The sequence below is a fragment of the Ursus arctos genome, unplaced genomic scaffold (assembly GCF_023065955.2).
Source record: "Ursus arctos isolate Adak ecotype North America unplaced genomic scaffold, UrsArc2.0 scaffold_5, whole genome shotgun sequence".
In the NCBI taxonomy this organism is placed as follows: domain Eukaryota; kingdom Metazoa; phylum Chordata; class Mammalia; order Carnivora; family Ursidae; genus Ursus; species Ursus arctos.
In genome coordinates, this window is record NW_026623067.1 from 37,527,345 (window position 1) to 37,554,777 (window position 27,433).

Here is a 27,433-nt window from a genome sequence, read left to right on the forward strand (position 1 = left end):
GACCACCCCAGGGAGGAGACCTCTGTATGTCCCGTGCCTGTCACCCTTTAGCAAATGGGGTGGGGAAGAGGAAAGGCTTGCTGAGCGTGGGAGGCCACTGGGTGGAGGAGGCGAGGAAGGGCCAGGAAGCAAGTAGAATGTGACTTTTAGGAGGAGAATTATTTTGAACCACGTCTTGTGTGCTGACAGCATAATGATCATTATTAGGACCTCAGATGTAACACGAAATCCGCCCTAAAGTTAAATTTTCCCTTTCACGTAAGCGTGGCCTGTCAACCCACCATAGGATGGTTCTATGTCAGCCTCCTCCACACTGGGGGGTTGGAATGTTCCAGCTGCTTCCTCACTCTTACCTTTCATTAAGGACTTGGCTTTTTTTAGTAAACAAGCCCCGTTTTTCTACCTTAGCCTTAGGAAATCAACCTGAGAAATACTTTGTGCAAGAACCACAGCTGGTTTTGCAGCTTTCTACCCACATTTAGTTTCAGAGTTTCTATCCAGAATCTTACCTCCCCAGGGACCCTCCTGGACACACTGTGACCTCTAATAGAGGGGCAGACCCAGGGCTTGAATTATGCCTGGACAGATTATTTTTGGCTTTCACAGCGTTTTAAAAATCAGCTTTCACATCAAAATCCTCTTTGCGGGCTCCTCTTGAAAACTCAGAGAACCTAGCTATAGTGGGCCACATTTCCCTGCGACACGTGAATAATAGTGGCTCCCTCTGCACAGAGTTTGGTCTCTGGTTTGCCAAAGTCCCCACCCCTCTCCATGACCCCCCATCCACATCCTAAGAGCAAGTAGTAATTAAAAGGCAGACATGGAGATAGGAATTTCAGTCTTGACTCTACCACTTACTTTCCATGGCCCCTTGAGCAGGTGTCTGCATCTCTCTGAAGCCTGCTTTTAATCCCTATGAAGAGGAGAGTAAGGCAGTAATGTGTGCAGAGCACTGGCAGAAAAGTCTAGGCTAGAGGAAGCACTCAGCGAAGACTTTGGCAGGTTTGTTTATTGGTGTATATTTCCTGTCAATAACACAGGCAGCTGGAAGGTGTATACAAATGGACCCACTATTGCAAATGTAAGCTTCACATAAGCAAGGATTTTCTAAATCTGTTTTGTTTATTCCCACATCCCCAGAGTTTAGGGTGGTCCCTGGCACATGGTAGGCACATAGCAAACGTATTGAGTGAATATGTGGGTTTAATGTTGCCCTGAGTTCTTAGGCTTCATACGTCATGTGCTAAATTATTATTATCGGTCCATTTTATAAATAATAATGCAAATGGACATAACGGTTGAGTATTTCAGGGCAATTTTTCAGAGTTGTTGATGGGAATTTCATGGCCGTACTCCACTGAGTCATCGCCTAAGAGAAAAATGTGTTTTCCTCCAGGACTGGGATCCTAAGATCATTATCCAAATACCAGGCCACTTGAAGAATCGGGGCTTCAAAAAGTCATAATTAAAAACGCACGCATTTATGTGATGCTTCTTGAGAACTCACAGTGCTGTACAAACATTTAAAACATTAAGTGCTCCCTGAAGCACTTTCCTCAGAAGTAATACTTCCAGAGAGGAGAGCGTATTTAGGTAAAACCAATGGCAGGTTTTATGCCACGATCTCAACAAGGCTCAACCTCTGAGTGCTGAAATTTGCTCCCCGTAGGATGCAACTTTCCTGGAAATACAGGAGAAGATAGGCTGACTCCCAGCTTGATTCAGTGTTAGCTTATTGGACTGTTGTATTACTTGTGCCAAAGGCTGGTGGTTTGGGGCTAGGTGGCCTGTAGGGGTCAGCTGTGTTTTCTGTTTGCTTGGCATCTGCCTCCTAGTTCTGGTAACTGAACTTCAGTTTTCCTAGGGAAGCCATTCCTTGCATACTTCCAGCCGTAGGATTTGGTGGTGCCTAACCTCACCCCCAGCTCCACAGGAGAGCAGGGAGGAGCCAAGGCATCACATTTCCTGGCTCCAGCCACACATACAGAAAAAAAGCAAGTAACCCAAAGACTCTAACCAGGAATGCAAACGCTAAGACTCCAACCTGGAACTCTTTTTAAGACTGTTGGGAAAGAGAATGCCTTTTGTTTGCTGGGACTTTTTGCTGTGAGAATGTAATTCTGACACTGCCAGAGGCACTACTGGAGAATGCAGAGAAAAGAGAGCTGAGCCAGAGAAAGCAAGAGAGGAGATTCCTGGTGACAGTGTTTGAGTGCCTGGATCCAGCCATGCCTGAAACTCACGTTTGAATTTTTGGTTTCAGGAGCCAGTAAATAAAATCTCTCTCCTTTCTTAAACCAGTTTGACTAGCATTTTAGTCAATTGCAATGGAATGTTCCTGACTAGCAAATTAGAATTTGAAAATGTAGATCAGAAAAAGAGGCACAAAACTGGGAGACCCATTGCTCAGATAAAAACCAAAACCATGAACAATGGCCAGAAGCAAACTGATGAGTTTGCCTCTTTTTCCTTGACCTGGACCTCAAATTCAATTAGACTCTTGTAGAACAGTGAGAAAGAGAAGAAGCTGCATAATTGTTTGTCTCATTTCTTTAATACCCTGACACAAAGTAAGAACCCGGTCACTGTCTTCTGGAGCTGGTGCTCGTGTGGCCACGTTCATTGGCTTTGCTTTCATGTGTGTTCATTTGTCTGCCTCCATAAGTAGAAGACACTGAAATAAGCCAGAGGCCAGGTCTTAGTGGACTTCTCCAGTGCTTTAAAACTCTCTGGATTTGGGGCACCTGGTGGCTCAGTCGGTTAAGCGTCTGCCTTCGGCTCAGGTCATGATCCTGAGGTCCTGAGATCGAGCCCCTTACTCAATAGGGAGCCTGCCTCTCCCTCTCCCTCTGCCTGCTGCCTCCCCTGCTTGTGCTCTCTCTCTCTCTCTCTGTCAAATAAATAAATAGAATCTTAAAAATAAACAAACAAACAAACAAATAAATAAAAACTCTTTGGACTTAACCTAGAGGAATTCCGCTAGTGCTGGCCACAGAGCCAGGGAGCTCCAGAAAGATGTTCAACTCGTGCGGCATCTAGAGGAGTCCACTTAATACAGTTACTGAGCACTTCCTGTGCGCCAGTCTCCAACTTTCTCTTTTTGAGGAAGGCTTCTTTCCTCCAGTCCTTCGTCAGTCCTTCTTGACCCTTTGGGGCTGCACCTTTGCCGTGACCCCCCCCCCCTTTCCCTTGTGACCAGCCTGAACTCTGCTGCCCAATGATTCTTTACAAAAGACTGCCTCCCATTCCCATTTCCCATTCCCAGGAGCTTCACTGGTTCCCTATAGGTTTCATATTGAATCTATACTCTTCTTAGCCTTTAATAAAACAAATGCCAGGACTAAAAAAGCTCACAGTTTGGAGCATTTACGGGGTGCTGGCACTATGCTTAGGTTTCACACGCATTATCTCAGTTAATCCTCAAAATGCTGCTATAAAGTTGATACTAATGCTACCCCCCCTTTTTTTTCCAGAAGAGGAAACCAAGGCACAGGAGGTCATGTAACTTGCTCAAGTCACATGGCCAATAAGTGCTGGTGTCCGAATGCAACCCTGTCACTCCAGCTCCAGACCCCATATTCCTACCAGAAGATTCTGCTATCATCTCCAGCACTCTTCCACAACCTGCTCTGTCTCTTACCTTGTTCCTCACAACTCTACAATTTCCGCAGTCCACTTAGGCAGGTCTTACGGTTATGCCAAACTGTCTCTGATTTTGTTGTCTTCGCTATTTGTTTAGTCATTTCTTCATTCACTCAGTCAGCACATACATACCAAGAATGCTCTCTTTTCTCCCACTTCTCCAAGTCGTGCCTTTCGAGGCTCCACCCCACACCCTTTCTTTCATGCCTCCCACCTTAGCCAGGGCAGCTGGCATGGCCTCCCTTTCATGAATGCTGGGGACACAGAAGGGCATGACAACATGGTCAGCATTCAGTCCCACAGGGGCCTTCCCAGGTCTCACGCTCCCTGGCTTTCCCACCAGGAGGCAGATGCCTGGAGAAGGAGTTAAGGAAGCATCTCTCTTTTCGTAGCCAACACAGGTTTGAGCGCACATTAGCCATCCAAGAAACATTCTTTCATCGAATTGTTGAGTGAACCAACGGAATCCAGTGAAAATACGATGGTTTTTAAAAGGGCCTTGTGAAGGGGCGCTTGGCTGGCTCAGCGGCTACAGCACGTGACGCCTGATCTCAGGTTTGTGAGTTTCAGCCCCACGGCGGGCGGGCGTAGAGCCTACTTCAAAAAAAAAAAAAAAAAGATAAAACGGCCTTGCGAAAAATCATGAATCTGGATTCTTCCTTACATCAAGACTTCATATAAAGTTTATGAGGTAGGTGTTATTATCCCCATTTTACAGATAAGATTGAGGCTCAGAGAAAGTGGGTAACTTGGCCACGTTCGTAAAATGGATAAATCTCAGCACAGGCTCCCCAACCACGGCATCCTGCTGCCTCTGCCGTCCTTAGACGGTTCTCCTGAATTCACATATGTGCAAAATCCATTGCGGCTTCTGTGGCTCATGAACTTTCACAGAAAATATGCTTTGTTGGGGCCTTTTACACAGACGTTTTTCTTCATTTCCAGGATTGGAAGGAAACTCACTGCTGTTGTGAAGAAACTTGGTGAAACTCCAGCAACTTCGACCACTGGCCCGCTGCTGAGTCCTGGGACTTAAGGTCAAATTCTAGAAAAGAACCGTGTGGGATGTACAACCTGGCCTGGTCTCTCGGGTTCTCGGCTGCTGCTGGCAACATTCTCTGGGTTTGTACTCACATGAGAGCACTTCTTAACTGTGGACATAGACGTGGACGTGGATTTGGGGGTGGGAAATGTTCTGTTTTTCTTTTGATACTTATGCCCTCTCAATCCCAACTAACTCAGTAAAAGGGGAGCGGCCAGGGACCTTACCGCAAACATTTCTCATCATCTCTTCCCCAGCACAGCTCCCATTGGTCCCACTAGCACGAGCAGCTTTCCTCCCTTTCAAAGCAGTTATTCCTGCCTTAGCCCCCCTTCCTCATCTTGCCCTGCCCTCATTAGAACCTCAGAGGCATGTGCTTGCCCGCAAGGACCTGGAAAATTTTCCTGCCAAAAAGTCTTCCTGTCAGAGTGTACTTATGGTCATACGGTCTCTGGTCTTCCTCCTGCATCAGTGTTTGTAAAGGGTGGGTCTTGCCCCTGATGGTCCGAATATGGTTTTGGGGTGTGTGTGAGTGACCTTTATTCCTCGGAGGTCAATAGGCAATGCTGTATTGCCCTGCAAACCTTAGAAGGACACCATAACCCCGCAGCTCCTTTTCCTAAATCTCTCTTTATCTTGCCCTCCCTTTCGGCAACCGATCCCCAAACCACTGCTGCTTCTCCTTTCTCTCCAATCCCTTCTCTGTCTTGGCTCCCAGCAAAGTTTCCCTTCCACCACATCCGTCAAACCTCATTCAGGCTCATTTCTCCCCCCACCCTTCCTGACCTCCACCCTCCCTGACCTCCAGGGAGGTCTGCCATACACCCCAGGTCTCGCTGCCCCTGCCCTGCTCCCAGCATCTTCCTGCACACTAATCTCTGCCCCTTCGGACCTCGGGCTCATGTTTTCAACCTCTTAGTATAGCTCTGTCTGAAGCCATGATTCTTCTTCTCTACCTTTCACAACTGTCTTTTTTCTATTATTTATTTATTTGAGAGAGCGCACACAAACAAGAGAGCAGAAGCGGGGGGGGGGGGGGGAGGGGGGGCAGAGTGAGAGGGAGAAGCCGACTCCCCACTGAGCAGGAAGCCTCACTCGAAGCTCCATCCCAGGACCTTGGGGTCATGACCTGATCGGAAGGCAGCTGCTCAACTGACTGAGCCACACAAATGACCCTCACAACTGTCTTTTTCCCCATTTATATGCGTTTCTTTTAAAAATAAATGTATAAAAGTAAAAAAGTATCACTTGAAACTATTAAGTAAATAGTAAACAGTACAGGTGGTACTTTGATATGAGACACACTACCCATCGGCTCTTGATCGTCAAAGAACATGTCTCAGTCAGCTGCGCATTGCCAATCAGCTGGGCAACGGCAAAAGGCGCTCACTAGAAACTGATTATAAAATAACTTTTTTATCTGTTAAATAAAAAAATTCAACCGAGGAAATTTAAAGGTCTAATTGGCTTTAATAAATGATTCCTAAATCAGGCAGCATCCCATCTACCTAGTAGAGGGGAGTTGTACAAAATAGGTTTTTTTTTTTTTTTTTAATAGAAGGTAGGTTGGAGCGAGAAAGTTATTAACAAAAGAAAAGAAAGGATTTTCCCTTAGGGGTAGAGTAGAGGGCTTCCTATGATGCAGATTACTCCACCTTCCTTTGAGGGCTAGAGAGCACCACGTGACAGATTGCCTCATTGGTGCTTATCAGGAAATTCCTGACCTTATTTCTGGCAAAGGTTGACACTGCAATTAGCTTCTGTTATTAAGCCTCAGTTTGGGACTTGGCCAAAGCGACACTGTTTGGGGCCTATGGTTTTTCCTTTTGACAGGTCTAAAATCCCATAGTTTGAGAGGGAAGGACAATATGTATGAAACCTCCATAGCCGCGCAGGGAATAAGAGAGTAAAACTTAAATGAAATTCAATCAGCAAGAAGCCAAGGATGAGATAAAAAGTGGTTGTCAAACTGGGACCTCCACGGGATGTTCAATTCTCACTTTGAAGCTGAGGATCTACACCGGTCACAGAGGTGTAGGCAATATGGCTATAGAAGATGAGGGGAGGACATTAGAGAAAAATCTATTTCTAAAATGAGTAACAAAAAAGTCTTTGCAAGCAGGACTCGCAGGTTTTTCCTGGACTTTGCTCCGGGAGTGTTTTGGTCATTTCTCTCTCTGTTGGAACAGAAGTCCTTTAGGACAGGAAGTCTGGGCCTGGGCCTGAATGAATGAGATCTTATTACATTCTCTAGCAAAGGCTGCACTACTTGCTGTGACGTTTATGACGGAAAGTTGCCAGAGAGCAATCCAGTTAGCCACAGCCCCACTCCTCTCAGGTACAGCTCGGGAACTAAACCCCTGAACTATGTGGGTCTAGACCAAGAAGACACCAGCAGGAGAGGCCTACAATGAACCCTGACTGAGCGGGATACATCGGGGACACAGGGCCTCCCTTCCAGGTACCTGCATTAGCGGCGAGGGGCAATCACCTGGAGTCTTGGCAAACTGATCCAACCTGAAACGAACGCCTGTCGGGAGTCTCAGGTCCACCCCAGCTCAGAGGCGGCAGCAGGGAAGCCAGGACCCCGCCTCCAGTTCCCACCGAGCCGACCCACCCGGAGCGCTCCCGCAGGCGCCCAGAGGCCTGGCGGCTGGGGGGGTGGGGATCGTGCTGTGACGCCGCCCCCCGCCTCGCCCCGCCCCGCGCGCGTTGCCAGGGTGATCAGGTGACTCGGAGCTCGCGGCGCTCGGGGCAGTCGTGACGTCACGCGCGCCGCGGCTCCTCTCTCGCTCAGTGGCAGGTGCGGTGCATCTGGTGCGGTCTCATCTGGTCGGAGCAGGTCTCTACTAAACCAGTGCCCTGCGGGTTCGAAGAGGAGAGGTGAGTCGGGGCGGACGCAGGCCCAGCCAAGCTGGAAGCGGGGAGCGGGGAGCGGGTAAGGTGCGGGCAGGGCCCTTCGGAGGTTTGGCGCGTCCGCGAGCTCCCCAAAGAGCACCCCTGGAGCGGCAGGCACCGGGACGGGATGGACCGAGTTAGGCTGGGGTGTGCGCAGCCCCCGGGGAGGGGCCGGGAGCCGGCCCAAAGCCCACTCGGGAGCCCCGCGGCTGTTCGTCCGGTTCTGGGTCGCCGCTCCGCTGTTAGAGGCTGGGAGGGTGGAGATCCTGCGCCGCCCGCCCGGCCGGCCTCTGGGCCGTGGTCTAAAGGGGCTTCGCGTTTCAGCGGGCCTCGCCATGCCGGGATTCGGCGTGCTCCGACCCGGGCTCGCCACACCCCGTCCCGGGGGACTTGTGCGGGAGGCTTCTGCAGCTCTCCGCCTTGGGTTGCGATTTCTGAGGCGCTGCCGGGGGCCGGGAGGCCGCTCGGGAGCCCCGCGGCTGGGAGCAGAGGCCCGGGTGTTCAGAGAAGGTGTTGGGGGGGTGAAGGAGTCCTCATTCTTGAGGCGGGGGGGGGGGGGTGATTGGGATCTCAGTGGACCTGTTGGTGTAGGTGAAATCTGAGTGGAGTCCTGAGGGGTGGGGACTAATCTGCCCGCAGCGGTTGGGGGTTGGAAGAGTAGAGGGAGGGAGAGAGGACCTCCGCGGAGGGAGACCGCGAGCCTTGCGCTGGAGGTAAAGGAAAAAAGACTGTTGGGTGACTGACTGGACCAAGTGCTAGGGCTGTTTTGCGGAGAAAAAAGTTCGGAGAATTAGGTTAGGGCTGGTTAGGAAAAACTCTTGAGTGCCCGGCCGAGCGTTTGTGTGCTGTGGGGAGCCGTTGAATCGTGGGCTGGATTGGGGTAGGGGGAATCTGGCTTGGGGAAACACTGAGGAGGCTGTTGCGACAGCCTGGGAAAGAGGTGACAACGCTTAGAATTGTAGTCTGATGGGATTCTGCGACCCCTGCTTATGAAATATAACGAGGACGCCTGCAGCCAGGTGCCTGTATTCCAGCCATTATTAGATTAAAAAATCCTGTCGGAAGGAAGCACCCAGCTGCAGCTCTTTTTCTTATTGCCTCTTTTTTTTAAGACTTTTTTTTTTTTCCCAAATAATCTCTATACCAAAGAGGGGCTCGAACTTACAACTCCCAGATCGAGTCGCACCTCTACTGACGGAGCCAGCCTTGTGCTCCTCTTGTTGTCTCTTTTGACCGAATTTAATGTCTATCTGTGAGCTTGCCCCCCCTCATTAAACACTAGGGTTGTATTCTTCACAGCACTCGGCCTTCAGAGGTTTCAGAGTGTCTTAAAAACACTCCGTATCCCCAGAGTGAAATCCAAATGCCAAGTGATTAGTAGGACAGTTAATGGGGGGAAGTTAATAAAGGATAATAAATGCCCAAAACATGAATATGGAACATTGGGGAAACTGAAAGGAGTCTCAGGCTTTTGTTAATTGCAGAACTAAAAGGTCCCCTTTCACACATTCTCCCTTCCGCTTTTGGGCTTCTCAGCTTAAGGCTGTTTAAGTGTTAATTGGTCATTGTCTTACTTTCCTGAGAAACAAGTTTTTTAAAAAAATTTATTTGCCAGAGAAAGGGATAGGGAGAGCGCGCGCGCATGCGGACCACGCAGAAGCGGGGAACGGGAGGGAGAGGGAGAGGGAGAAGCAGGCTCCCCACTGAGCAGGGAACCGGATGCAGGAATCAGTCCCTGGACCCTGGCATGACCTGAGCGGAAGGTACACGCTTAACCGACTGAGCCACCCAGGCGCCCCCCTTTTTTGTTCTTTAGAGAGAATGCCGGCATGCGGGGGGGGGGGGAAGGGCAGAGAGAGAGGGAGAGACAGAATCTCAAGCAGGCTCCAGGCGGAGCTCCGCGCGGGGCTTGTTCCTGCGACCCTGACCCTGAAATCATGACCTGAGGAAATCGGGAGTCAGGCGCTTAACCGACTGAGCGACCCGGGCCTCCCAAGAAACAAGAAATTTTGATTATTGGAGAGTAATGATTTGCTGATTTATGGTTTTTTTCCCAGCTCTGAAATTTGCTTATTCTGTGACCTTAAAAAAAAAAAGGCACTGCTGTCCATTTTATTCTTTTTAAAGATTTTGACAGCGAGAGAGAGGGAACACAAGCAGGGGGAGTGGGAGAGGAAGGAGCAGGGACCCCCAACGAGGGGCTCAGTCCCAGGATCCTGGGATCATGACCTGAGCTGAAAGCAGACGCTCAAGGACTGAGCCACCCAGTCGCCCCACTGCTGTCCGTTTTATACTGAACCTTAGCAATTGATGTTTTCTGGGAGGATGTGAAATGGCTGAACCTTCCCAGCAGTTTGTTTTATGTTTGCTGCAGAAAATAGAATTGGACCTCTAGGGATCCTGTACAGTAAAAGGTAGTTCAGGGAACTGCAGAGAACTCGGGAAGGAGGCTGCAGCTGGTTTGTGCTGCGCAAACCAGCACAGCACTCAAGGGAGGGCACATGGGGGGGGGTTGGCACTTGAGGAAAATGAACCTCCCTTCGGATCAGTGAGGCCATTCTCGTCACCTGAGCAATGGGTGTTTACCACACCTTACTGCTCACTGAAGAGTTTTTCCTGGTAACAAGTGGCAGGGCTTGTTGTGATACTGATTTTTAAGGGTCTTTGCAGGAGTTCTGTAATATTTAGAATCTCCGGAGGTTAGATTTCTTGGCCACATCTAAGAAGAATTGTTAACCATTTTCTAAATCTCCTTGGAAATATTTGAACCAGCCAACTAATTATGCTTCCTTTGGAAAGAAGCAGCGTCCCCCCACCCCCCAACACCGTAACTATGTGCTGTCAGGGCCATTAAGTAGGCCAAGAGTTTTGGGAAATTTTCCACTTTCATTCACCCGTGCCACCCACACAAGTTTTCCCGTTGGTAGAGAATATGACTTGTCAGGAAAAATATTTTCGTGTGTTTCCCTAAACATAAGTATGATACACACCGGGGCTGGCTCTTCTTGTGATGAGGAACAGGAATGCTCTCCCTTAAGGGGCTCTGAGCCAAGGTGAGAGGCAAGGCTGGGGTACAGGCCAGAGACTGAGCCAGGGAGAATTCTCAGCCTTGGCCTTGGTCACCCAGGGCACTGGGCAGGGCTGTCCTTTCTCAGGAGAGAAACATTCCTCGACCTTGAAAGGGGATAATGGTCAGGACTCCGTTCCCAGAGGTTCCCAGGGGTACCGAGGAGAATTAATGAGAGGCTTAAATGAAATTTGAGCTCCTCCAAAGCTGAATCTTTTTAATTCTTGGATAAATGGTGTATTTTGAGATGTAGTGAAGTAAAAAAGAGATGGACATTCTAAATTTTTGTGAAAGCTTCATTCAGACTCTGAGGTGTTCTGTTGATTTTTTTCTGGGCTATTTGGGCTTGGTTATTGATAAGCCTATAATCAAGATCTGGAGGCCTGAGGGTAAGTGCATGTTTGTGTTTCATAAGGAAGTCAGTTCAGCTGGTTCCCCACTCTTTTCTCGTTCTCTTAGAGTGCCTAGAGTAAGCCAGTAACAGCTGGGTGTGAAGCTTTCTGGAGCTTTCTACCCAATATCCTTTCAGCTCGAAAGGAGTTAGTTATTATGCTCATCAGAGGTAAAAAGTGCATAGTAATGCTTCCTAAATGAAATGAGGAATGAAATAGTCATCTTTTAAAATTCCTGTATCCTAAGTCAGTCCTCCGGTACTGCTGCTCAGATGCTCACAAGCTTACTGACGTGCCCAGGAGCTCTACAGAACTACAAACAACATCCACCTCCTAGGCTTCTGTCATTGGTTGGCTAGGCATGATTTTCACAGGGGGGGAGTTCTGATGGAAGAGGCTTTTTTTTCTCGGGCAGCTCTGAGTTACAGGCCTCCAAGCTCCCAGCGCTTGGCCAAGGCTACTAATTGGCTTGGCTATAAAGTGGGAGTCAGCAATTAAACAGCAGTATAGAAGCGAAGGGATTGGGCATGAGTTGACCCTCCAGCGAAAAAGGTTCACACCACTTTGTGCACTATTTACAAAGGACTCTTCGAAAGGAAATGAACTTGGAATGATTTCTTGTGTAGTTTTTAGGAAACATAGGTGGAATATTAGTATTTATATAGGCCTCAGAACCCGAGTTAGGAAACTGGATGGGCCCTCATCTTTAAAGCAGGGGATCATATGATTTCTCTCATCTATGGAACATAAGAACTAGGATGATCGGTAGGGGAAGAAAGGGATAAAGAAAGGGGGGGGGTAATCAGAAGGGGGAATTAAACATGAGAGACTATGGACTATGAGAAACAAACTGAGGACCTCAGAGGGGAGGGGGGTGGGGGAATGGGATAGACCGGTGATGGGTAGTAAGGAGGGCACGTATTGCATGGTGCACTGGGTGTTATACACAACTAACGAATCATCGAGCCTTACATCGGAAACCGGGGATGTACTGTATGGTGACTAACATAATATAATAAAAAATCATTAAAAAAAAATAAATAAAGCAGGGGAGACAAATGGTCTGAATCCAGTCTCTGTGGACAGTAAGCCTGTGGTATGACTTTGCCAAAAACAAGGGATGATTGATATTTTTGCGAAGGCTTAATTAAATGGTTTAAGGCAGTGTTGGTAGTCATGGTGGGAGGAGAGTTTGAGCTACCTGAATTCACTCACTGGGGAGTACTGCTGTATTCATAAGGCCTATCATTAGTTCTCTGATTTATGCTGAAGAATCATTAGTCGTCCCCAGAGAGTTGGTCCAGAAGATACATCATTACTGAAAACTGTCAGACCACATGGTCTCATTGCTCAAAGAAAGATAGGGATGGGAAACAATTAACTGCAAAGTTATTTGGGAAGACGACGACCGGGGAAGAGGTGCTAGACTTATGCCACATTAATTTTTTTTTTTTTTTTAATTTAAGTAGGCTCCATACCCAGCATGGAGCCCAATGCAGGGCTTGAACTCAAAACCCTGAGATCAAGACCTGAGATGAAATCAAGAGTCAGACGCTTAACCAACTGAACCACCCAGGCACCCCTGACACATTAAATTTTTAATGCTGTACACAGTGCTTTACAAGTCAGCTTTTAGTATCGGGACCTTGGGCAGGGTCATGTGGGAAGCATGTGTCAACTCAAAACCCCAAGATCAAGAGTCACACGTTCCACTGACTGAGCCAACCAGGGGCTCTATCCATATCTTGCCTGTTGTAAATAATGCTGCAATAAACATAGGATGCATATATCTTTTTTAATTAGTTTTTTTTGTTTGCGTTGGGTAAATACCCAATGGTGAAATTACTGGATCATATGGTAATTCTATTTTTAACTTTGTGAGGAAACTCCATGCTGTTTTTCAGAGTGGTGCACCAGTTTGCATTCCCGCTAACAACGCGCACGAGGGCTCCTTTCCACATCCTTACCAACACTTTTTATTTCTTGTCTTTTTGTTATTTGTTGTCCTTGACTCTAGCCATTCTGATAGGTGTAAGGTGCTATGTCATTGTGGTTTTGATTTGCATTTTCCTGATAATGAGTGACATTGAGCATCTCTTGAAGTGTCTGTTGGTTGTCTGTATGTCTTCTGTGGAAAAATGTCTCTTTGGGCCCTCTGCTCATTTTTTTAATTAGATTTGTTTTTCTGGTGTTGAGTTGTATAAGATCATATGTGTGTGTGTGTGTGTGAATTTTTTTTTTTTTAGATCTTTATGTATTTTGAATATTAACTTTTTAACGGATCAATCATTTGCAAATACCTTTTCCTTTTCAGTAGTTTTTATTGATGGTTTCTTCTACCTGCCAAAGCTCCTTATTTTGGTGTAATCCCAATACTTTAATTTTGCTTTTGTTTGGCTTGCCTGAGGAGTCGTATCTAGAGTGTCAAAGAAATTGCTACATTTGTTTTGTTTCAGGAGTTTTATGGTTTTAGGTCTCACATTTTGAGTATTTTTGTGTATGCTAAGAGAGTGGTCCAGTTTCATTCTGCATGTAGCTGTCCAGTTTTCCCAGCGCCATTTGTTGAAGACACTGTCTTGTCCCCATTGTATATTCTCGCCTCCTTTGTCGTAGATTAATTGACCATCTAAGCGTGGGTTTATTTCCGGGCGGAGGCAGCTTTGTTTTTGTTTTTTAAAACTCATCAGTGCCCTCTACTACTTTGAGCCCGTCTTCCTCATTTATAGTAGCTCTTTGTGGAGGTACTGAGCGAAATCTGGAGTTACCTAGCGTTTGTTTTTTCGAACTTCAGTTGGCCTTACTGCCCTTTGCTCTCAAAGTCCAATGAAGATGAAGAAAGGAGGGGAGACCTCGCTGCCTGGGGCTGTTGTGGTGTCTCAGGGTGTGGCCCACACGGGCACAGGGTAGGCAGGAGTGGCTCTTGCAGGTGTGAAGTGAGGTTCCCTCTCGCCCATTAAGAGGCGCCCCGCAGTGCTGACTGGGCTGCTGCCTTTCTCCCAGGGGCAGGAGAGCGCGCTAATGGCGGAGCAAAGCCCTGGCTGGCCTGGTAGCCGGCAGGAACCAGGAGTGCTTAGTTAAATTGCCGGCACATTAAGCTGTAGGGGCCTCTTCCTAAGCCATCAGGATTTCACATTTCCCACAAAGCCTAATCTAATGCTCTGGGAGGGGGCAGGGGAGCGGGTCTTTCAGGGGCTGTGCCGGTGGGGGACCTGGCCTGGGAAGTGGCCTTGTCAGGCTTGTTGGGAGGGGTGGACCTGTCCCTTTCTAGTGTGTCCTCTCAACTTGGCAGGGGGCAGAGTTGGGTCCTTCTCCTCCTCTCTGTGCTCTAACCTATCCTTTCATGTCCCCAACTCACTTTCTGTGTTAATAGCCTTCTTCCCTTTTTCTGTCCCTTCTGTTCACTGCTGCTTTCTCTTTCCCTGCTCCCTCTTGCTGGGCCTCATTTTCTCTCCATTGTCACTTTGAGGGCTGGCTGTTTGAAGTCCCAGAGTTACAATGCTGTCCCATATGTCCCGGTGACTAGATGTAATTCAGAGGTCCCCAACCTTTTTTTCTGAGGAGGAGCCAACCTTCACTTCCCCACTGGCTCGCAGATAACATCGTGGCTGGTTTACTGACCAGCGTCCCTGAGCCGAGTGGTTGGGTGAGGCTGGAGGTGTCTTTCCCCCAACTAGGGGTCCCAGTGGTGTGGGGAGGGGAGTTGTGGTCAGGATTTGCTGGCATTGTAGGGAGCTGTCAGACAAGCTGAGGTCCACCATTGGGGAGTCCTTCCAGAAGCTGAAGGCAGAAATGAGTCCTACATCCAGGCAGGCCTGTGGTTTCTGCAGAGGACCATACAAGACTAATAAAGGCTGGAAATGGGGCCCTTGGTGAAGTGGTCCTGGAACCCATGAGACAGTTTGCAACTGTTGATCCTGGTCTGGAGCTGGGGTTTTCCAGGTGGTGACTAGAACAGAATGTTTTCTCAGTGGTAGTTAACTGGTTGTTGGAAGCCTGGCTTTCTACTTAGTGGGTTATGAAATGGATTATTTTCTCCTAAAAGCCATGCGGCAGACTACCCAAAGATGATCAGTAGGGGTTTTAACTTTCATTATTAAATATGTGTGGAAATGTATATATAAAAAGAAAGTACAGTTAAATGAATAATTATAATCATTAATATAACTGTAATGTATTCAGGTTTAGAAATAGAACTTTATTTTTAAACCCAAATGGGGTAATAGAATGTTTTGTGCTGCAGTTTGCTTTTTTCAGGATGTTGACATCTTTTCATATCAGCACACGTAATTCTGCCTCATTTTTAAGGGCCAAATAGTAACGCCACGATTTGTAAGTTTCATGATATATTTATTTAACCATTCCCATATTGGTGGCCCTTTAGGATTTTAGACATTGTGTGTATGTGCGCCTGTGTGTGATGTGTTATATGGCTATAATGAACAAATGCTGTAGTATCTGTGGAGAAGGTTTAAAATTGTGTGTGTGCATATATATATATGTGTGTAATATATATAGACACATCTTTTTTTTTTTTTTTTTTTTGCACACCAGAACTAGTGTTTATCTGTAACATAAAGTCCTAAAGGTGAAATTGCTGGTTCGAAGAAGAGGGTGTTTTTATTTATTTAAGGTTTCACTTAAAAACATGCTTTTATTGACGAGTACGTAAGAAAACAGGATGGTCCCTAAGTAAAAAGAAAGGATGTTTCGGGGGCACCTGGGTGGCTCAGTCGATTAAGCGTCTGCCTTCGGCTCAGGTCATGATCCTAGCCCTGCGTCGGGCTCCCTGCTCCGCGGGGAGCCTGCTTCTCCTGCTCATCCCCCTGCTCGTGCTTGCACACTCTCTCTTTCAAAAAAAATAATAAATAATAAAAAAATAAAGTTTCCTCCAAACATTAGGGAGGAATGGGATACCTATGGCTGGGCAGCTTAGGGGGGCTATTTTAATTGTTGGTAGATCTTTTGATGTAGCAATTATTTTTTTAAGGACCATTTAATAATGTTGTAGATACAGATTTTATAGAGCAACAGGTTTGGATCCCGCCAGAGGTTCTCTACGGACAGCTTTATACAACAATTTTAGCGGTTATGTTACCCTCTCTTGAAGGCAGCTTCTCTGGATCCCCTCAAAGTCTCCAAGGCTGGAAGAATGCTACAACCTGCACACTGAGTTTAATGTTGGAGGGAGGCAAGATTGATTGGCTGTAGTCATCTTTTCTTTTCTTTTCTTTTTTTTTTTTTTTTTTTTTTTTTTAAGATTTTATTTATCTGAGACAGAGAAGGGGAGGGGAGGAGCAGAGGGAGCGGGAGAGAGAATCTGAAGCCGACTGCTTGCTGAGTGTGGAGCCCTGCTTGGGTCTCAGTCTCACGATCCTGAGATCGTGACCTGAGATGAAGCCAAGAGTTGGACGCTTAACTGACTGAGCCACCAGGTGCCCCAACTGTAGTCATATCTTCAACTAATGTTAAACTACTGTGGATAATTAATGTGGAGATGACTTTTCAGACTTTACTACTCCTTGTCTACTGTGTCAGGACAAGTTGAGTGCGCTTCTGTCTTTGTGTTAGCTTAACGTTGGGGATGGTGGCTTAAAGCAGTTACGGGAATAGCATTAGCAAAGCATATGAATAAAGACTGTAGGATTTTAGGCTCCTTTGTAGTTTGTATGTCAAAAATGAAGGTCTTCATTACTCTAGGACAGGGCCTCCGGAGATGGATGATCCACTATTATATTTTTTTCCCTTTCATGTGCGTTTTGATGCCCTTGTTCAGTGAAAGGTGCCATTTCTGAGCTCTGTCATTGTGTCCTCCACAAAGAGGCCACCAGCCGGCATGTTGATATAAAAGACATGCTCTATTATTCGCTCATGGATTTTGTGAGGACAGTTCAGTGCCTTGTAGAACTCTGGCAAGCAGAAGATCCTGAATGAGGTAGGGGATGGCTGATAATATTTGGGAGGTTGACAACCAGAATCGGTATTTCGACAATGCTGAAGTAACATTGCAGGTTATATCCTTCCAACCTGCCCCCCCAAAGAAAAGCAACTTAGGAAATGGTAACACAGCAAATGGTGAGCAAGTTACAAAATCAAAGATCTTGCCCATGTTGTGGTAACAGTGAACTCTCAGAGGTCTCCTGCTGTTGCTCTGTTGTTGGGCACGTCAACTCCTACCGAGTTGAAAAGGTGAATCCCCGTGGTTGCTCCTCCCCAGGGCTTCTGTGTCACGTCCATGTCAGTAGTAGGGAGTTCTTCCTAGGAGCAGGCCCATGGTTCTAGAATGCTCATTCTTGTGGCTGGGGCCGCTGCTTCTCCACTCGGCTCGTTGCACTTGTGTGTGGCCCAACTTCCCCTCCGAATGGTGTCATTCAGGCAGGCTTCTTGTACGTTTTCCAGTAAAATTGCGGAACTCATCACGGTGGCTGTCCAAAGTGAATTTTGTATAGACTGAATAACCAAACTATCCTCGCTACACCCTAGAAATTTGGAGAACTTCCCGCATTTTCCATCTGATGCAGTAACAGACAAGTGGAAACGACTGTTTTATTTTTATGACTGGCAGTACTGAAGGGCCAGAGCAAGCCAGCTAGGGTTTGTTCTCTCATATCCCAGGCTGCCTTGTCCTTCATATTGTTGAATATCGTTTACGGTTGAATAAACAAATGATGAGGTTTGCCAGTAGCATCAGAGAAGCAAACATAAGTTACGTGAATCCTTTTACAAGAGGTAATAAGTATAGAAAGGGAACCTGCAGGGGCGCCTGGGTGGCTCAGTTGTTAAGCGTCTGCCTTCGGCTCAGGGCGTGATCCCAGGGTGCTGGGATCAAGCCCCGCATGGGGCTCCCTGCTCAGTGGGAAGCCTGCTTCTTCCTCTCCCACTCCCCTTGCTTGTGTTCCCTCTCTCGCTGGCTGTCTCTCTCTGTCAAATAAATAAATTCTTGAAGAAAGAAAAGGAAAGAAAGAAAGGGAAGCTGCAGGGGCGCCTGGGTGGCTCAGTCGGTTAAGCCACTGGCTCAGGTCATGATCCCAGGGTCCTGGGATCAAGTCCTGTGTTGGGCTCCTTGCTAGGCAGGGAGACTGCTTCTCTCCCTGCCCCTCCCCCCTGCTCACGATCTCTCTCTCTCTCTCTGTGTCTCTGACAAATAAATAAAAATCTTTAAACCAAAAAAAACCAAAAAAAAAAAAAAAAAAAAGAAGCTGCAGTGATCCTGAAAGTCTGTTCTTAGTAAGGTCTTTTGTGAGCTGACCGTTGGCCTGGCCTCATCCTGTCTCCTTAGGCCATAATGAACCCATTCAACTCCTCCAGTGCACTCAGGTTTTTCTCACAGGTTTTTGTCTCTGACCAGAGGGTGAAGGTTGAGTGGTTGGACTTCTGTTTATGCTTAACTCTCAGTGTAATAGTCACTTCCTCCCAGAAGCTCTGACTTTCCTGATCTTTTGTCTCTAGTTTGAGCTCCGCTGTACTAAGTGCTTCCTCTCTCAGCCTGATTTCATAATTGCTGGTGTTAACATCTGCCTCTCTCACTAGTCCCAGGAGAAGCTGTCTCCTGCTTACCTTTAGCTCCATAGTGCCTAGAACCCCTGGTGCTGGGTCATAGTGGGTGCTTCTAGAAGTATTTATGGAATGAACAAATGACTGTGTGAACGGGATAAACCAACATGTCAGTGCTAAAATTTAATGAAAACCGTAAACCTGAGAGGACAGAACAGCACAAACCCAGTAATTCTAGAGCTTTTTTTAGCTCAACAAACCATACCCAAAATTACGGGTATGAGAATCAAGAAAAATTGAGGAACTTAGAATCTAAATCTTTCTGCAAGGATCCTGTTAAAAGGCCAGCTAATGAGGGAGTTTAAAAAAAAAAAAGACACAGAAGAAGGTTGTTAGAGTAAGATCTGCTCTTATTCTTTTAAACTTTAAAGATAATTTTATAAATTCTGAAGGAGTATATGTAAGGATAGAAGGATAAGCATGACTTGTGGCTTTGACGATAAGAACAGTTTCAGGGTGGGGGAAGCCTCCATGCAATCATCAGAATTTTTTTTTTTTTTTTGTAACCACATGTCTGGTACTCAGTCAAGTGACATCTTAGTTTGAAGCAGAAAGAAAACATTTCAAGAACTTAAGTAGCTGAAGTATCTTGTGAAAAAAGAATCATAATTACAGAAATTACTGTAAAAAGGGAAGAGCAGATATAAATACGTTACCAACAAAGGTTCGATGAGTAGTGGGAAGGGACATCGGGGTGCTGCAAGTGGGTAGATAGGAGGTCTGCAGAGGCATGCTAGTGGTTTAGAAAAAAGTGAGTAGCATGAAAATATCTGAAAGCACTAAGAGAACCTTTTCTTTCTTTTTTTTTTTTTTTTTACTCTATAGGTTCCCTTCTTGAAACTCTCAAATACAGAAGAGTCTAAGTAAGTAACAATTGCCCATAATTGCAGCACCCAGGGAAAAACACTATCAGTGTTTTTTTCCTCCTAGCCAAATTCCGTCTGCAGTTACTGTACAACTTCAAGTGTGAAATCTTAATGTACAACTCAGTGAGTCTGTAGTAGTCATGTAAACATGACTCAGCCTAAGATGCAGACATTTCCATCATTCCAGAAGGCTCCTTTTGTGCCTCTTGCAGTCAGTATCTGTAGATTCCTTTTGGCTGTTCTTAAACGTCGTATAAATGGAATCATACAGTGTGGAGTCTGTTGAATCTGCTCCTTTTACTCATCATCTGCGAGAGTCATCCATGCTGTTGCATGGAGTAATTGTTTTTTTTTTTTTTAATTTATTGACGGACAGTTTTCTCTTGTATATCCCGTAAGCTGTCTGTTCTGTTGACGAACATTTTGGACTGTTTCCACTTTGGGGCTATAATAAATAAAACGGCTTTGAATGTTCTTACTGTGCTCGTTTCACTTCACTATACATCTGAGAGCAGAGTTGCTGGGTCCTAAGGTAAATAGTGCCAAAGAAATGAATATATTATATACTTGTGAAGGCTTGATCGTTGTAGTGTTTATATATGGGCCCATGATGTAGTGTGAATTATTTTTTATTTATAAGGTTAGGGGTCAAGGTTCATTTCCCCCCCCTTTTGCAAGAATATCCAGCACTGTCTTTTGGAAGGACTAATTTTTACTTTCAGAATTGTAGTGGTGCCTTTCTGTACAATTAAGTGACTACTGTCTGTGTCTGTCGTAGGCCTCTTCGTTCTGTACATTAATCTAGTTATGAATATTTAGTTTAAAGAAAATGGGATTGGGGCTCCTGGGTGGCTCAGTAGGTCGAGTGGCTCAGGTCATGATCTCAGGGTCCTGAGATTGAGCCCCTGTGCCTCCGCCCAACCCCCTCTCCCCCCCATCGCTCAGGCACACGTTCTCTCTCTCACAAAAAAATAAATAAAATCCCCCCCGCCAAAAAAGAAGAAGAAAATGGGAACACGCTGAATATATAGCTTAAAAAATTTTTTTCCATGCGCAACGTGGAGCCTGTCACGGGGGTTGGAACTTAGGACTGTGGGATTGAGACCTGAGCTGAGATCAGGAATTGGACACTTAACAGACTGAGCCACCCAGGTGCCGCTAAAATTTTTTTATACTTAATACTACATCATGCTTCAAAGTGTTCTGTTTTGCTCTTTATTTTGAGACTTTCCTCAAATGTCTGATAATTTCTGTCCATTCGTTTGTGTATTCTGCAATACAGAGTGAGAGTTCCGTGTGCCTGGGCTTTGCTGCGGGGGGACTGGGTGAGTCATTTCTTGGGAGTCTCCTCAAATACCGGTATCAGTAATACTTCTTCCACGGGGACTTTTTAGTTTTTCCAGAGGAAAATTCTTCACTGTTCTCCCTTCAGGGTCAATGCCAGGCTACCGTGTATCTTGTAATTAAAAAAAATAAGGACAGCTTTGAAAAAAAAATTGTTCTTTCCTATGTCTCTACTTTTTGAGGTCCTTTCTAGTGGTCTTATCTTGCAGGACTGCTTCCTGAAAGCGCAGTCCCTGCTCTTCTCACGGTATGACTGAGTGACCGCTGATGCTGTGCTTTGGAGCATGTCTTGATGGGGACGCCGGATAGCCGTGTTCAGTGCGGTCTGTTAGTGGATCTTGGCTGCTGCTTGATTTGAGCTTTCCCGTCTGCAGCTCTGATTTGTCTTCAATAGTACGACCTCCAGTTTACATTTGGCCCTCGGTGTAACACACTCGGGTAGTAGGAGGGCTTGCATCTCACCTGACCAAATTGATAAGGGAAGATGTTATACCTTGAATTTAAAGCGCATTTGTGTTTTGATTACACTGAGTGGTTTGTACTAGACTGTGTCAGTGTGAGGTAATCTTTTTTTTTACTTCGGTTGGCTTGTATACCAACTTGGGACTCCCGACTGATTCCCACTAGGGGAAGTTGTGCTTTGCAAATGCCAGCTTCAGGATCTTTGATCTCAGCACAGATGCTGTTTCTGTGATTCTCCCTCTTCTCTTACCGAGATTTTTTAATTTTTATTTGTTTTTTTTACTACTTAGAGGAAAATGAAGATAGGTCCAGATTTTTATCCCTTTAAGGTGACTGGGTGTCTTGGGAACAAACGGACCCAAGAGGGCGGGAGGCGTGGCAGCTGGAGCCCTGCATGGTTTATGTTCTTTATAAGCGCCTCTGTGAGCAGCACATGGGATTTTCCCCCCCTAGACATTAAGTGAGTCCTCAGGTAGAGGGAGAAAGGTACATACCAAAATTGAGTGGGAAGCGTATTGAGGGAGAAGGAGAGAGGACACATCCTTTTGGAGGAGTTTCGAGGGTTTCAGAGAGAGAGACCAGCACAGGATAATGGGGAATAGATGCAAGTAGATGGATCCAGGAAAGACATGAAACGTTGAGGACTGAGGCTGTGATATCGTTCTTTGCACTTTGTTCTTTTTCCCTTCTCAAGGGCAGTGTCTGCAGAGTTTGGTCCAGACCTTGCTAGAGTGAGACTGACCATTACTGCAAGGTTTTGTTGGAGCAATCAAGATACAATAGAGTTTTGATGGGATTAGTTCAGTTCAGAGGAGCCCCCACCCGCTGCACTGAATTACTGGAAAGCTAGTTATGACGGCCGTGTTCTGCTTCTGCGACTTAACAAGTAAATAATGGAGCGGCCATTTGGGGGACAGGAAGGGCCGATGAGATTGATTTCTGTTTTAAACCAGGTTTTCCACAGCCTTCTTGGTAGAAGACAGGAAATGCAGAAGTGGTTTGGGGTTACATACGTGTCCCCAGATTCGGTGAATATTGCAGTGTTAGTCACCATGAGCCTTTGCGTTAGGATAAGGAGCAAGGCCATTCCCAGGTCAGACTGCGATGCCATGCGGGCCAAGAGCAGAGAAGGGAAAGAACTCGAGGGTTTGTTTTTGTTTTGTGTGTTTTTTTGTTTTGTGTTTTTTTTTTTTTTCTCTTTCCAGAATCCCTGTTAGGCCTCTGGAAAAATAAGTCTCTAAAATGAGGGACAGAATGCAGATGTGATCAAGATGGAGACCTTCAAGCCATTCTGATTCCATATTATAAAGCTTCAGTTTCTAATCACCTCCTTCACGCGACACTCTCACCTCCTCCTACTGGTTTAAGCCCCTATTCCTGCCCACCTGTCTGTTTACCACCTTTTCTAAAAATCCCTACGCTATGTTTGCCTTTTTAACCAGGTGTCCAGGGGATGGGTTTGAGCCATACCTATCTCTGTACCCCATTACCTAGCGCAGCGCCGGCACGGTCAGCACCGTGTGACTATGTGCTTGCCTGAATGTCACTCGGGTTCATTAGCTTGCTTACTACTGGTTCCTAGAACTGGAAATTCTGTAGAGATGGTTTAGGTTAGGCTAGGTTTCTGCCTGATTTATGAACCGTTACGAAGTCTTCTGGAAGCGCTTTTCTTTTTTTCTTCTCTGCTTTTCTGAAGCGCCTCTTCATCTTCGGGCGGGCTTCCTCAGGGCTGCAGATTGGCTGTCAGCAGTTCTCTAGGCCGTGTCCTTGCTAGACTGTGTGCGCTCAGGTTACGGGGAGAGGAAGGGCGGGAGTGTGTGAGAAGAACCCCAAGCTTTTAATTACCAAACCACTTCAGAACCAGTCCCATTGGCCAAGGACTGCCACTTGTGATTGACTTAGTGCTGGATTCCTTGTACCAGTCCTGATGAAAAGGGGGAGAGAGTGACCTGGGTTGGCTGAGGTCACCCGGGCTCATCCTGGAGCTGTTATGGAGGGAAGAGTGGATGGATACCTGACCGGAAATCTGACCGCTGTTATGAAGGGGGATATGGTTGTTGTGCAGGCAACCTGCAAAGTCCACTGTATTTTAATCTGGATTTTCCAAGGAACCTTACTTTATGGGTATTTTATTCTTCGGATTCCTATAGAGTCACTTACAAATTTATTGATTACTGTGATAAGAAGGAATAGTGAAATTACTAAATTTTGACTATGAGAGTCTGCCTTCTCTTAACCTACTGTTTAGTTGGGGATAAAAGACCCCTGAGTAGGTAAAGAGTTAAACATCAGTACCGCAGACGGGTTACAGTACAACGCAGCATTCATCCGGGGTATGTACTTCGCATTCCCCAGTAATGCTCTTAATCAGGTCATTGTACTGCCCGGCACCGCAGGGCTTGCAGAGACGATGGAGAGGAGATGCTGGCCCTGCGACTTCAAGGCCAATCAAGAGAATGGTTAACACGTCTTTGGGGGCTGGGAAGCAGTGGTCTCCCTGACAAGCAAACCACCAAGAACAGGCACCATTAAACACAATTGTGAGGGCTCCTGGTGAGCCCTCCGGAGTCGTGAGAACCCGGATGATCTGAGGACATGCTCAGTGTCCTGCATAGAGAGCTCTGCCCTCTGTCCAGTGAGGACTAAGCACACAGCTCAGCTGCTGAGAGCCGCGGGTCTCTGGTCAGTCACGGCAGTAGTGCTGTTTGTTAGAAGATTCCAGTGTGGCCCAGGCCTGTTTTTTGGAGGATTTCTCTTGCCGGGTTAGCCCCCAGTGATGGGACTTACAATTAGTGCTGTTACACTTGCTGCCTTCTTCCTAGAGCTGTGCACTCACATTTGTGGACATTTCAGAGAATTTTTTTAAAAAATGCTGTTCTCGTACCAGGCATAATGCTAATAAGCTCCAGGGTCATGGTGATGATCCACAGGTGATTTGATCCCTGCTGCCACAGCCTATAGTCTAGTGAGGAAGGCAGGCAGGAGAAGGCGAGTAAACAGGTACAGAGGATATCTGTCAGTTGTGGGAATGGTGAGAAGGAAACAGTGGGCAGAACCAAAGGTTTACAAGAGGTTTGTAACCTTTAAGGTGTTTTGTAAATGATCTCTTGAGTTGAAATTTTTTTCCTAATGATTTCCACAGATTAGATGAAAGTAATTTTCATTATTTGTCTCTTAGGTACATTCTGCAGGTCCCTGATGAACCCAGGGAACCCTCCACCGTATCCGGGCCCTGGTCCGACGGCCCCGTACCCACCTTATCCACCGCAACCGATGGGACCAGAGGGCTACCCTCCAGGACCTATGGGGGGCCCCTACCCACCTCCTCAGGGGTACCCCTACCAAGGATATCCACAGTACGGCTGGCAGGGCGGACCTCAGGAGCCTCCTAAAACCACAGGTACTGGGGACGGGGCCTGTGTAGATGTGGGTGTGCCTGGGCACAGCCCCACGTCAGCAGAGCAAATGTTTGCATGTTTTCTTCCGCAGAGAAGGAACTCGGGCGTTTGTGTGTCGTGGTTGACTTTCCCAAAGCTTGGTGACTGCTTCGGATGGTTTCTGACTCCTGAGAAGTACTTTTTTTCTCGGGAGGCCTGAGTCAGTTCTGCCTGCTTTGTCTCTGATCCCTCTGGCGCTGATGACTTCCAGGGCGACGTGTTTCTGGGGGTGCCTTCTGGAGTACTGCTGGGGGAAAGTCCCAGGGGGGTCTTGCTCTGGCAGCCAGTTTTGTTTTTTAGATTTGGCCTGTCGAGATTATTTGCTCTCTCGGTTTGTTGACCCGCAAGTCATCCTCTTGCTCCAGCTGTTGGGTTGATTTTCTTTACTGCTGTGTTTTCGTGATTCTCTCACACCTGCTCGCTGAGTGTTCAGCAGGCCTATGAGTCGTCCTCGTGCGCCAGGACAGTGCTGCTCGAAGTTGGCTGTGCGGACAAGTGCCAGTCTGCAGACGGCTGTGAGAAGTACAGAGAGTGAGACTAAACAGTGAAGAACTTTAAGAGCAATTGGACATGGCGGTGACATTCAGGCAGGCAATGGTGCGTTTTACAAAAAGGATCAGTCTGTGAAGGATTAGAATGGAAACGTCTTGAGAAGAGCTGTGCTTGGTGTCTGGGCGACTGTTAGGACTGTTCTGTGACTTTCTGGTTTGCAGAATGCTTGCTGTGTTCTAGTGTCTTCAGGTTGTTAGAATAGCTAATGATTACGGAGTGCTCGCTCTGTGCCCCGGGGTCTCCTGAAAGCTTTCTTTACAGTAACATTGGGTCCTTGCAACAGTCCCGTGAGGTTATTCCCACTTTACGGTGAAGTCATAAAGTCACAGAGTGGAGTAATGACGTGGGTCAGGTCACCCCGCTAAAAGGGCAGATTCCAGATTGGAATCCTGATGGTTTGGCCTCGGAATCTGTACCTAGAGCCTTTTTCTCCAGGGGGATGGTTGTAGATTTTTATCTACGATTGCAGGTGCATCTCCAGTGAAGTGCAAGTGTCTAGTCCCTTCTGTTAACGGACACCTACGTGGTAACTGTCGCTGTTTCAAGGGAGGGAAGGTCTTCTGAGCTGCTGGTAGTCTGCGTCTGGTAATCAGTAAGGACTTAATAAGGGTGTGTGGAATGGATAGGTACCTGGGGTACTTGGCTAATCTAAGCAGAACCTTAGTCTCTTTGTGGTTCAAAGTTCATTTTTTTGTACTACAGAAATTGTAGTAAAAAATACCTTTGTTTTTCTCTGGAAACCGGTGTTTTGGGAACTACGTGATGGAGGTAGCAGGTGCTTGTGCACATGGGGCTTCCCAAGGGTACGCTTGCAGTGTGTCGGGGCTCCTGGGATGATATGTACTAATAATAACTGTAACAATGAGTATTTCCTGAGCCTGGTGCCTGCTGTTGGCCTCGTGTAACCTCGCCAAGAGCCCTGTAGCTTTAATCCCCCATTACAGAGTTGGAACCCAGGGCTTGGGGAGGTTGTGTGTCAGTTACCCATCGTATAACATAGCACCCCGAAACCCCGTGGCTTAAAGCAACAGTGATTTAGTCTCATGATTCTGAAAGTTGGTTTTATGTCATCTCTCCTGGGGTCACTTAGTTCAGCTGTCAGCTTGGCTGGGGCTGCAGTGTCTCAGGACGTCCTCATTCACGTGAGTGGGGTCCTGGTTTACCTCCATGCGGCCTCTCTCTACCTGTTGTCTGTCATCTAGCCTGGCTTATTTACATGGCAGCTCACTTCCAGGAGGGTGAAAGTGGAAGCTGGCCAGCCTTTTCGTGGGTAGGCCCGGAACTGGCCCAGCATCACTAACCCATATTCTCTCGTTCAAAGCAAGTCATGAACGCGGCTGGATTCAATGAGAGGGGAACTAGATGTCATCAACACCCCCCACCTTTTTTAGTAACAACTTCATTGAGAGATCATTCACGTACCATACACTTAACCCATTTCAAGCGTACGATCCAGTGGTTTTTACTGTAGTTGGAGTCGTATGAGCATCACCACTGTAATTCCAGAACATTTCATCACCCCCAGAGAAACCCAGCTCCATTACCAATAGCTCCCATTTCCTTAACCCTCCCCCTCCATTAGTCTGTTATCTCCGTCGATTTGCCTGTTGTGGACATTTCTTATAAGTGGAATCCTACAACAAGCAGCACTCGTCACTAGATGCTACCGCCGTGAAGTGTGGGCTTTTATGACCGGCTTCTTCCACTTAGTGTAATGTGTTCAAGGTTCATCCGTGCATAAGCATCTGTCCGTCCTTCATTCCTTTGTGTCCCCAAATACTATTCCATTTTATGGCTACACCACGTTTTCTTTATCCATTCATTAGTTGACAGACACTTTGCTTGGCTATTACGACTAGTAAGTAATGGCTATTACCAACATTTATGTAAAATTAGCTCCGTCTCCAGAGGAACAACATGGGAACGGGAAGCCGGAGGAGTTGTCAGTGACCGTCTTGGCAGACACTTCACCCCACTGCACTCTGCTCCCAACAGTTCACGGCATCCCCAGCCCTCCCCGTGGACAAGATCTGTCCACCCCCTTCCCAGACCACCGCTGTCTCGTCAGTCGTCACATCCGCTTCAAGTCCGGGCTGTCGTCGGCATCTCGACGTAGGCAGGGCCGCTTCCCTGCCATCTCCACCCCTCATTCCCACTCTGCCCCAACCCACACGCCTCGG

The 27,433-nt window shown here is 46.9% G+C and overlaps 1 protein-coding gene across 5 annotated transcripts in view; it reads left to right on the forward strand.

The window, feature by feature from the left end:
- The window catches only part of PURA (purine rich element binding protein A), a 126,500-nt gene that overhangs the window by 55,175 nt on the left and 43,892 nt on the right, over nt 1–27,433 (forward strand). For 2 of the 5 annotated variants that reach the window (XR_003318547.4, XR_008957512.1), the window contains exons 3-5: nt 4,588–7,567; nt 19,418–19,455; nt 24,443–24,664. The gene's annotated coding sequence lies outside the window, so the exon portion shown is untranslated. Of the gene's footprint in view, nt 1–4,587; nt 7,568–7,601; nt 7,623–8,269; nt 8,296–19,417; nt 19,456–24,442; nt 24,665–27,433 lie in introns of those variants that run through there. The other 3 variants (XR_008957515.1, XR_008957514.1, XR_008957513.1) reach the window with 3 other exon arrangements.